This window comes from Notamacropus eugenii, chromosome 2, assembly GCF_028372415.1.
Source record: "Notamacropus eugenii isolate mMacEug1 chromosome 2, mMacEug1.pri_v2, whole genome shotgun sequence".
NCBI classification, from domain to species: Eukaryota; Metazoa; Chordata; class Mammalia; order Diprotodontia; family Macropodidae; genus Notamacropus; species Notamacropus eugenii.
The window spans coordinates 367,587,677-367,600,263 of NC_092873.1; the positions used below are offsets into that span (position 1 = coordinate 367,587,677).

A 12,587-nucleotide genomic window follows, 5' to 3' on the forward strand; every position below is an offset into this window, starting at 1 on the left:
TGGGATCTACCCTTGTATGCATATGTAGAAGGGCTAAATGTGAACCTGGTTCTGCTCTTTCCTGCCTCTCTCTCCCTACTTCTCACTTTCATTAACTTTACTAAAAATCTCCTTCCCTCTCCACCCTATTTCCTATTTCCCTTCCACTCCATTAAAAGGAGGGTGGTGGAGGTGGCAGCAGCAGGAGGAGGAAGGGAGGGGAGACATTACAAACACATTTAGCACCTCAGGAACAAAACAAAGTCATTTTTAAGCTGGAGCTTTGCTCTTCTAGAGGGAGTGGCATGGCTCAGTGGAGAGATTTCTGATTTTGGAATCTGAGGACCTGAGTTCAAAGCCTTCCTCTGTTATCATCTGTCTGACTTTAGGCAAGTTGTTTAACTTCTTTGAGCCTCAGTTTTCTCATCTACAGAAGGAAAGAAACTCAATGAGCTGATCCTTTCCAGTTCTTCAGTCTTACGTCTTTACTTGTCCTTCAGACATCTCCAATTGGATGTCTAATAGGCATCTTATATTCAACATGTCCATTACTTAAATTTACAATCTTTCCACCTAAAACCTCTTTCAAATTTCCTTAGTACTGTCAAGGACACCACCATCCTTCTAGTTCCCCACCCTCACAATCTACATACCACTCTAAATTTCTCACTATTTCTCCCTTCTCACATCTAACAACAACAACAAAACTCTATTGATTTCACCTTTGCTCAATTTCTCAGATATGCCCAATCTCTCCCTCTGACTCTGACTTTGGCTGCTTGCTGCCTCTGCCTGCCTCAGGTCTTTTCTTACTGTAATCCATCCTCCAGTCTGTCTTTAATGTAAATTTCCTAAAGCACAGGTCCAATCCTGTCACCTTCCACCTCCCCCCTTCTTCCCTTGCCCATAGGGGCTCCCTATTACCTCCAGGATCAAATACAAAATCCTCCATTTGGTGTTCAAAGCCCTTCTTAACTCAGCCCCACCTTCTCCAGTCTTTATACTTTATTCCCCACCACATATTCTGCAGTCCAGTGACAGTGACCTCTTTGATGTTCCACAAACAACACACTCCATACCTCAGCTCTGGGCATTTTTGTCGACTGTTCCCCATGCCTGGAATACTCTTACTCCTCATCTCTGCCTCCTGGTTTCCTTCACATCCTATTTAAAATCCCATCTTTCCCCCCCCCCATATTTAAATTTATTACTTTCTTTTTTGTATTAACATTTTTATTTGCAGTTTTGAGTTCCAAATTCTATCCTTTCCTCCTTTCCCTACCCCCTTCCCTGAGATAGTAAGCAATTAGATACAGGTTATACATGTGTAATTATGTAAAACATTTCCATATTAGTCATTTTGTACAAGAAGACTCAAAAGAAAAAAATGCAAGAAAGAAAGTGAAAAATAGTATGCTTCAGTCTGTATTCAAACAATATGAGTTCTTTCTCTGGAGGTGAATAGTATGCTTCACCACAAGTCCTTTCAGATTGTCTTGGATTATTGCATTGTTGAGAATAGCTGAGTCACTCTTCATCAAACAATATTGCTGTTACTGTGTACAATGTTCTCCTGGTCCTGTTTACTTCACTATGCATCAGTTCATGTAAGTCTTTTCCAGTTTCTTTTTTAAAAAATCATCCTGCTTCTCATTTCTTATAGCACAATAATATCCCATTACAATGATATATCATAGCTTGTTTAGCCATTCCTCAATTGATGGTCTTCCCTTCGATTTCCAATTCTTAAACACCACAAAAAAGAACTGCTATAAATATTCTTGTACAAATAGGTCCTTTCCCCTTTTTTTGGATGTCTTTGGGATGCAGAACCAGCAGTGGTATTGCTGAATCAAAGGATATGCACAGTTTTATAGTTTTTATAGTTCCAAATTACTCTCTGAAATGGTTGGATCTTTACAACTCCACCAATAGTACATTAGCATCCCAGTTTTTCCACATCCCCTCCAATATCCATCATTTTCCTTTTTTATCATATAGTCAATCTGATCAGTGTGCGGTGATACCTCAGAATTGTTTTAATTTAAATTTCTCTATTCAATAGTTAAAATGCCATCTTCTACAGGAAATCTTCCTCAAACCCTCTTAATTCTAGTGTTTTCTTTACGTTTGTTTCCTATTTATCCAGTGTATTGCTTGTTTGGACATACTTGCTTGTTGCCTCTCACTCTAGACTGTGAGTGAGCTCTTTGAAGGCAAGTACAGTCTTTTGCCTCTTTATGTATGCCCAGAACTTAGTACAGTGCCTGGCACATACAGTAGGTGCTTAATAAATGTCTGACTTTCCTACTTTAAATCTAAATTCTATGACCTTAAAAAAGTTACTTATTTATCTGAGGCTCAGTTCCTTCATTTGTAAAATGAAAAGCTTGAACTGGATGATCTCTAAAATCTTTTCCAGCTCTTAATCTGTGATCAATGTCCACATGACCTGACCCTGTTCTTAAAGGTCTGCGATGTTACCAAACTGAAATCATAGCCATGTGATTGCTGATTTCCTTTGGGTCATCTTGCCAGGGAGGCTGAATACCCTAGGCTGTTGTACTTTCTGATCCTATTCAGTTCAAGGATATGACATAGATGCTATAAATTCAGCAAATCAGAAAGCTGGTTGCTAAAAAACTGTACCTTTCTCATGTGTTGGCAAGCTACATGGTGTGTTAACAGGCAATAATACTAAAATGGATTAAAGACCATGTAATTTATTCCCAATATGCTGTTTTTCTTTCCAAAACATTAGCTTTGGAGCAGAGATTTTTGCAAAATGCTGTGCTTATTTCCAGAGTTTGGGCTAAAGATCATATGCAACCAATGAATGAAAGATAATTGGCCACTTTACAGTTTTAACCTCAAATGAACTTCCCTGTCTGAGTGAATTTCCTGGTAAAAGATCGAGTTTTAACAAGAGCAAGAGCTGCAAGAAGGATGGAGAACAAGGAGGTCAGTACAGTCTGCTGGACAAGTGACCTGGAGTAACTTTTCTAAACCACACTTTAAAGATGGACTTATCAGATGACCCAGTTAGAAATTATCCAGCTATTTAGTGTTCCTCTTGAAATGAAAATAACACACAGGGGCCCAGTCAGAGACTTCATGGTGCTTGGAGCAGGCTTGGCAGTATTCTTTCTTGAGGGAACTGCTTTCAGGAGCTGTCAGCATTATCATCAGGCATTTGATTGTATGGACCTCTAATAGGGCAGGAAACACATAGGCTTTAGGCTGAAACTAGACTGCTGGGTTTATAACAAAGGTCCCAATGAGTCTCTCCTCTGACCATGTGGATTCACTTCACCAATCTGTCACTTAGCCAGAAGTCATCACATAGGTTTTTGGACTTTATGGTTGAAGAGAAATATGAAAGTTTGATTCTCTCCTCTCCTCCCTCCCCTTCCCCCATGCTTTAGAAATGGCCTATGATTTCTTTAGGCAATCCCTGGCCATGGCAAGTAGAGCCTCCTTATATACTCTCAAGCTTTTAAAGCATATTTCAGTTTCAAATTATTTGAGTTAATGCTCACAAATTCCCAACCCCAGCAAACCTCCTTTCACATTATTTAGCATTTGCTATTTCATTTCAGAGTTATTATTATTTTTTAAAATAACTTAAAATAGAAAGCATCATAAAATCAATAAAGTATAAAATGACAAATAGCATGTAATATATCAAATCAGTCTGAGCCACATCCTCCTACACTCATGCAACAAGGCCATAAAACCATGGATTATGCTTCCCAATGTTGCCTTTTCCATAGCACCACATGTTAGTGAATAGACACTGTGTAACATTTAAGGCCATATGAACACAAAAGGAACTATGTTTTGATTTCTGCAATGCCATTGCTGGGTTGTCTGATGGTTACTTAAAAAGTCACTTCTCTTGTACGTTGGGTGAAATCTGTCCAGGATTTGGGGGGGGGGGGCCTTCTTGACTCCTAAACCAAAAACAAAGGGAAAATTCAATTCTGGATAGAACAAAAAGCCTACTTTGCAAAGAGAAAGGTAAACTTTCAAAGTCTTAAACACAAAGGAATGTGACTTGGTATGGAAAGTCAGGGAGTGGTCATTTCCTTCCTTTTTACCTGTCATGAAGTCAACAAGCATTTATTAATTACTTACTATGTACCAATTACTATTCCAAATGCTGTGGATACCTCCTCTTCCTCAAAAAATAAATCAAAAACGAAAAAAATTAAAACCACAATCTTTTCTCTCAAAGAATTCACATTCAAATGGGGGAGATGATATATACAGTGTAACTTGAAGGTAATCTCAGAGAGAAGGGACTGATTGGGATAGGAAAGTGGGAGCACCAGGAAAACACAACTGCAGAAGGTAGGAGGAATCTAGGGAAGGTAGGAGTTAGAGGTGAGAAGGGAAAATGCTCCAAGCATGGGATATAGTCATTGCAAATGGAGTTTCTTTTTTGTTGACTTGATGTTATATTCCCAGTTTCCTTATGTATTGCATTCTCTGGGTTGGGGAATCTTAGAAATCCTATAGTCTGGTCCCCTCATATTTTAGGTCAGAGTTTTTTAAACTAGATCTCTATATGGAATCTCACAACTGAATATGGGGAATCCAAAAAATTTGTCAGCAGTGAAAGGTTTCTGAACATGTAACCACTAAAAATTAATTCAAAATCAGACGTATAACAGATATGAAGTGTTTCTCGCAGCACTTGCCCGTGACGCATCTCACAACTTCACTAGAGCATTGGTTGTGAACACACAACATGTGCACTTTGCACTGTGCATGCTGTCACACCCCACATGCAACACCCACAAACATTGACAGAAACATATCAGCTCAGATTCGAGAATATTATACGCTATGAATTACAGTGTTTTTATTGTACGTAGAACGTTTTCTGCTCTTGTAGAAACATAATTTATTGATTGGTTGGTTGTTGTCCTTTGTTCTCAAAGAAGATGAAAATGATATCACTATACTAGAGTCATTTCTGTGGTTTATTAGACCAATATGAGCTTGGGATATTCTACAAATAGTCCGTGTGAACATTTGGGGTAGATACTCCAAATTTATGCATATCAAGTTTCCTTTGAGCTGTTTCAATTCTGCTTTGCTAATAGAGCACAGCACTTTCTCTGATGTGAGCATGCCATGCTGAGTGGTCCTGTGCCAGCGTTTCCCATGTCACACAATCAATTCCAAAGTTTTGGAGAGAGACCTTGAGAGTGTTCCTGTATCTCTTCTTCTGACTACTATGTCACTGCTTGCCCTATGTGAGTTCTCCATAAAATAGTCTTTTTAGCAAGTGTACGTTTTGCAATCAAACAACATGGCCAGCCTATCCAAGTTGTGCTCTCTGAAGTAGAGTGAATGCTTGGCAGTTAAGTTTAAGTAAGGACCTCAGTGTCTGGCACCTTATCCTTCCAGGTGACCTTCAGAATCTTCCCAAGATAATTCAAATGGAAGTAATTCACTTTCCTGGCATGGCATTGGTATACTATCCAGATTTCACAGGTATACAACAATGAGGTCAGCACAATGGCTCTGCAGACCTTCAGTTTAGTAGTCAGTCTTCTCTACTCTCTCCCGTACTTTCCTTCAGAGACTCCCAAACACTGAGCTAGCGCTGGCAATGCATGTGACAACCTTATCATCAATGTGTACAACCAAATAACCAACCAACCAAGTATCAGATTAACATATCTTTGCATTGTATTGTGTTAGAATGATTGATTTCAAAAATTGCTGTTATCTCCTTCTTTTACAGAAACATAAGTGTTTAATTGCAACAAGTAAAGACAAAGGCCATTTAATAGTGTTTCTCAACTATCACCATTGTATGTATATGTAAATGTGAGTATCAATTTTTAAAATTAAGCACAAATGTAATTTCATAAACTAAACCTAGTATTTATTTGAGAAATTAGCAATATTTATTTATATTTTAGGACAAAATATTTTTGGTTGTGTATTAGTGGCTAAATTTAGATAGAAGAGGTAAAAATACTGATGACAATGCAGCAGAGTCTTCTACCAGGTTGTAGTACACCTAAATTGTCAAGAAAAAGAAAATATGTCAAATCATTTTTGCAATATGGATTTGCTTCCAATAATGATGATGGTGTGGAAAAACCTTTGTTTAATTTGAATTGAAGTTTCATCTGCAGAGAGCATGAAACCAGCCAAACTAAAATGATATCTTAATACCAAGCATGCCTCATACTGTAATAAACCAAAGGAATATTTTGAATGACTCTTCAAATCTTCAATTAAAGATAAATTTTGAGAATAAATAAATTTTGAGAAATTTGTTACTGTCAATGAAAAGTATTTACTTGCAAATGAGCAAGCACATCTATCTCAGTATACAAATTGGCTTTAGTCTTGAATAAATGGTACAATTATATGTATACCAAAAATTGTTTTAAAATAAATTTCTTTATGATTTATTATCAGTAAATGTTTGATTTGAATACCTGTTTTATATACCTATATACCCAGAGTCACTTAAAAATTTCTCAGGCAAAAAGGGGTCATGAGTGGAAAATGTTTAAGAAGCCCTGTTCTAGATAAGGAAACAGATCCAGAGAAGTGGACTTGCTCAAAGACACATAACTTGCAAATGGCAAAACTGGGACCCCAAGTAGGGTATTCTGGCCCCAAAAGCCAGTTGTCTCTTCTTGTTTCACATATGTCATAAATCAGAGCTCCAATTTGTGCCTGGGTCATATATAAATGAGTCTAATTCATGGTGGTCACTGATGACATGGTGAAGAGTTATCAGGTTGTGGATGACAGTAGCTTGAAGACACCAGACATTCATGAAATGCAAGAATTTTGCCAGTGTCTATCAGATAAGCAACAGAAATCAAGATAGATAAAATATTTGAGGGCAAAACAAATTGAGATGGGCAAAAGCCGTGCATATTGCAAAATAGGTAATCTATAGTAGATGAATAATGGTAGGTGAGCTGGCAAATAGCCAAATATTAGGTCTAAAAGTAGTGAACAAATAGGAGAAGGTCACCAGCAGCATAGTGTTGGCTGAGGTTCCCCTTCCTTGGTGACTGTATGCACATGGCAATAAGAACACCTGTATGCCTTGGCAAGACTGAACTTGGACCTAAACAAAAAATCTGGCTGATTCTTCTACTTTGCTTGTTTGTTTGCTTCCTTATACATAGGGATTCTGAGAAATGGACTTTTCTGGAGGTTGGAAACTATTAATCTGGTTGCCCATAGGAAGGCAATTGCAGAAGCTGCAATAATTTCCTAGGGTAGATGACTGACACCAGCAGGAGGACACTGTAGCTAATAAGTCTGCAAAGGTCCAAGTCATCCCTGGATGGCCAGAATACCTAGACTCACAAGCTCATGGGACAGTGATGATCATTCTAAGGTGAATGTGAAATATTTGTTGAGCAGTCTTGAAAAGTTATTTTCATTATTGTTTCATATTTTTAAAGTATTTGTTCATGCATTTTTTTATCATTTGTGTGGGAAATAGCTATGCTATAATGGATATCCTTTTACAGGATAAAAGTATATCCTAGGTATAAGTCATACTTGAGCTTTGGATGGCTTTCCCTAGAATTCCTGGGTGGGGTCATAATGAGTCAGAGAGTAAGAATAAAAGCTTGGTTCCTTTTCTTTAGGGTTAACTACCCTTAGAGCTAGATCCAGTTTATGTGAATATAGAAAAGGAGGACTCCCCCCACCCCCCAGTCTATGTGTGACATTTCATGTAACTCCATACTTCAAGAATTCATCTTTTAGAAAGAATTCTAGCTCTTTGAAGTATTAAAGACATTTCTTCCCCTTTAGTTACTTTCTCAGGGCAGGCTACAAACACCAGAGCCATTGAATCAAAGGGTATGATTAGCTTAACATGCTTATTAATTGTGTACTATCAAACTCTTTTCTGAGAAGTTTTTACCAGTTTTCAAGTTCACCATCAACATTGAATTCTGTCACTTGTAATTATTTTTCTGCCAGTGGATAGGCTTGAAATAGCATCACAAAGTTATTTTTACTGTATTTGCATTTTTCTTTCATTATTGAAGAGCATAGGAAATTTTTTGATACTCATTTACAATTTTATTTTTGCATGACTAGCTTGTTTATCTCATTTGGTGGTTGAATATTTGATTAGATAATGTGGGGGAGGGATGTGGGACTCACTAGAGGATGAAGAGTGGGCTCTTTTATAAAACCTAAGTATATGTCTCTTCTGGGGGGAGTCCAGCAACTGTGGGGCATTAGGAAAATGTAGGAAAATGGTACTAACAAGCAAAGTTGTTTAATTCTTCATGGACTCCTGGGTTTGTACAGACCAGTTTCAATCTTGGGGGCTTCTCATAAATTATCTTTGCCTTGTGTCTCCATCCAGCATTTTCTTTAACAACATCAGCATTTAGCTTATTTCTCCACAGACGAATATTCCATCTCTTGTCTCCGTACCTTTACATAAGTTATCCGTCATACCTGGAATGCACACTCTTCTCTACTCTGCCTCTTAGCACCGCTAGCTTCACTTGAAGCTCAGCTCAGCATTGCTTCCTATAGGAAATCTTGCCTGATCCTTTTTTCTCTTTCCACTTGTTACTATCCTTAAAATTACCATGCATTTGCTTTGTATATATTTTGTTTTCATGTGTTTGTTTGCTGGTAAATGTTAATGAATGTGTTAAGAGAAAAAAATATAAGCACTATATATTTTTGAAATACTTAAAAATGTTTTTCCTTTACATTTAATTTTTATTTTATTTTTTCTCAATTATGTGTAAACAAACATCTCAAAATTATGAAATTTAAAGTTTAAAAGGCAAACCATTGAATACAGGTTATATATATATAGTCATGTGAAACATTTCCATATTAGCCATGTTGCAAAAGAAAACTTGAATAACTCCTCTCTCAAGAACATTAAAGATAGTAAAAAAAAAAAAAAAGTATGCTTCAATTTTCATTCATCCTCCATCAGTTCTTGCTCTGGAGGTGGATAGCATTTTTCATCATAAGTCCTTCAGAATTGTCTCGAATCATTGTATATGATTCAAGTAGCTGAGTTGTTCTCAGTTGATTATTCATAAAATATTGCTATTACTGTAAACAATGTTCTCCTGGTCCTGCTCATTTTACTTTAATCAGTCCATGTAAGTCTTCCTAGGTTTTTCTCAGAGCATTCTGCTCATCATTTCTTATAGCACAAGAGTATTCCATCATAATCATATACTGCAACTTGTTCAGCCATTCCTCAATTAATGGACATTCTCTCAGTTTCCAGTATGGCTATAAATACCTTTGTGCATGTAGATCCTTTTCCTTTTATTTTATCTCTTTATGATACAGACCTAGTAATATCTAGTATCTAGTATTCAGGTACTGTAGGTTCAAAGGGTATACACAGTTTTAAAGCCCTTTAACATAGTTCCAAACTGCTCTCCAGTATGGTTGGATCAGCTCACAACTCTACGAACAGTGCATTAGTGTCCCTATTTTTCCACAGCAACTCCAAAATTTTTCTTTTTTCTTTTTTGTTAAATTAGCTAATCTGATAGATATGAGTTGGTACCTCAGAATTATTCTACTTTGCATTTTTTCTAATTAGTAGTGACATTTTTTTTGTAATTTTAAGTATATAATTTATTTATTTTTCAGTTCTTAACATTCATTTCTACAAGAATTTGAATTCAAAATTTTCTCCCCATCTCTCCCCATCCCCCACCCCAGGACAGCATGCACCCCATCCACCCCTTCCTCCAATCTATCCTCCCTTCTATTACCACTCTTCTTCCATCCCCCTTCCCCTCTATTTTCCTGTAAGGCAAAATAGATTTCTATACTCCATTGCCTGTATAGCTTAATTTCCAGTTGTATGCTAAAACAATTTTTAACAATCATTCTTAAAGCTTTGAATTTCATATACTTTCCCTCCCTCCACACCGACCCTCATTGAGAAAACAAGCAATTCAATATAGGTCATACATGTGTAACAATGCAAAGCACTTCCATAATATTTATGCTGTAAAAGACTAACCACATTTCCCTCTGTCCTTTCCTGCCCTTCATTTATTCCATTCTCTCCCTTGACCTTTCCTCCCACAACAGGGTTTCCTTCTGATTATCCCTTTCCCCAATTTGCTGTCCCTTCTATTATCTTTTCTCTCCTATCCCCTTTCACTTTGCGTTCCTGCAGGGTAAAATAGATTTCCGTATCCAATAAAATGTGTCATTCCCTCCTTAAGGGAGGGAATCCCATGAGACAAAAGCTCAATTTCCTTTCATCTCCCCCCTCTACCCCTCCATTTTTGCAGCTCTTCCCTCTTGTATTTGAGATGATTTGCTGCATTCTACTTCTCCCTTTCTCTTACTCGTAGTACATTCCATTAAACAGTAAATTTCATTTTTTATTAAGTATTCTCCTTTCACATTCAGCTCACCTTGTGCCCTCTGTCTGTGTATGTATTTACACACACACATACACACATATGCATATACATACCTACACATATACAATATACATATACATACATGCCCATACACCTACACACACACACACATGTGTGTGTGTGTGTATTCCCTGTAACTACCCTAATACTGAAAAAGTCTCATGAGATACAAACAACACCTTTCCATGTAGGAATGTAAACAGTTTAACTTTAATGAGTTCCTTAAGGCTTCTCTTTCTTGCTTACCTTTTCATGTTTCTCTTGATTCTTGTATTTGAAAGTCAAATTTTCTATTCAGCTCTGGTCTTTTCAACAAGAATGCTTGGAAGTCCTCTATTTCATTGAAATTCCATTTTTTCCCCCTGAAGTATTATACTCAGTTTGGCTGGGTAGGTGATTCTTGGTTTTAATCCTATCTCCTTTGACCTCTGGAATATCATATTCTAAGCCCTTTGATCTCTTAGTGTAGAAGCTGCTAAATCCTATGTTATCCTGATTATATTTCCATAGTACTTGAATTGTTTCTTTCCAGCTGCTTGTAATATTTTCTCCATGACCTGGGAACTCTGGACTTTGGCTACAATATTCCTAGGAGTTTTCTTTTGAGATCTCTTTCAGGAGGTGGTCAGTGAATTCCTTCCATTTCTATTTTACCCTCTGGTTCTAGGATATCAGGACAGTTTTCCATTATAATTGTTAGAAGATGATGTTTAGGCTCTTTTTTGGTCATGGTTTTAGGGTAGACCAATAATTTTTAAATTATCTATCCTGGATCTATTTTCCAGGTCAGTTGCTTTTCCACTGAGATATTTCACATTGTCTTCTATTTTTTCATTCTTTTAGATTTATTTTATAATTTCTTAGATTCTCACAAAGTCATTAGCTTCCATCTGCTCCATTCTAATTTTTAAAGAACTATTTTCTTCAGTAAGCTTTTGAATCACCTTTTTCATTTGACTAATTCTTCTTTTTAAAGCATTCTTCTCCCTCATTGACTTTTTGGACCTCTTTTGCCATTTGGGTTAGTCTATTTTTAAAGGTTTCAGCAGTTTTGGGGTCTCCTTTAGCAAATAGTTGACTCGCTTTTCACGATTTTCTTGTATCACTCTCATTTCTCTTCCCAATTTTTCATCCACCGCTCTTACTTGATTTTCAAAATATTTTTTGAACTCTTCCATGGCCTGAGATCATTGGATATTTTTTTGGAGATTTTGGATGTAGAAACCATGACCTTTATGTCTTCCTCTGATGGTATACTTTGTTCTTCCTCATCTGAAAGAATGGAAAAAAATACCTGTTCACCAAGACAGTAACCCTCTATAGTCTTATTTTTCCCCCTTTTGGGGGAGCATTTTACCAGTCAGTTACTTGACTTTTGAGTCATTCGTTGAGAGGAGGGTATATTCCAGAGACCTGTAAGTTCTCAGTTCCTTCAAGGTGGCACAATCAAGGGAGAGGAGTTTGCTCCTCTCCTGGCCTGTACTCTGATCTGGGAGCAACCACAACCATTCTTTTCTGCCCAGGGTCTGTGAGTAGGATTCCCTCTCTAGAGCCTCCACCAGCTACACCACTCCAGTACTCCTCCTTACCCCAGGACCACCACTTAGAACTGAGATGCAGGTCAGCTGCTTGATTCCCCCAGAGTCTTTATGCTGAGGCCTCCAAAAGTAGATGATGCTGTCTCAGTGACTGCTATTGCCCTGTAGCTGGGACTGGGGCCAGACTTCACTCTCCTCTCACCCAGGTGAAAGAGCTTTCTCACTGACCTTTGGAGTTGTCTTTGGTATTTGTGGGTTCAGAAATCTGGGAACCACAGCTTCTACCTGTGATTTGGTGCTCTTAAACCTGCCCCAGTCCTGTCTGTGCCACTTGGTCAAAGCTGGGCTACGCTCCGCCTAGTGCAATAGATCTTTTCTGTCAGCCTTTCAGGCTGTCTTGGGCTGGAAATCTCTTTCACTCTGCTCTTTGTGGCTTCTGCTGCTCCAGAATTTGTATAGAGTCATTTTTTACAGGTACTTTATGGGCTACGGAGGGAGAGCTAGAGTAGGTCATCTTTCTAATGACTCTTATGAGCCATTTTGGCTCCACCCCTAATGAGTAGTGATTTAAAGCATTTTTTCAAATGACTATAAATATTTAATTTCTTAACTTCCTGTTTCAGAAAAA

At 37.6% G+C, this 12,587-nt stretch overlaps 1 long non-coding RNA gene across 1 annotated transcript; it reads left to right on the top strand.

Annotated features, from left to right (window-relative positions):
- The first annotated feature begins 1,449 nt into the window (after positions 1–1,449).
- Positions 1,450–8,664, top strand: LOC140528695 (uncharacterized). The gene is made up of 3 exons (XR_011975271.1): positions 1,450–2,940; positions 5,738–5,823; positions 7,155–8,664. It is a non-coding gene; the product is annotated as an uncharacterized lncRNA (long non-coding RNA).
- The last annotated feature ends 3,923 nt before the right edge of the window (positions 8,665–12,587 follow it).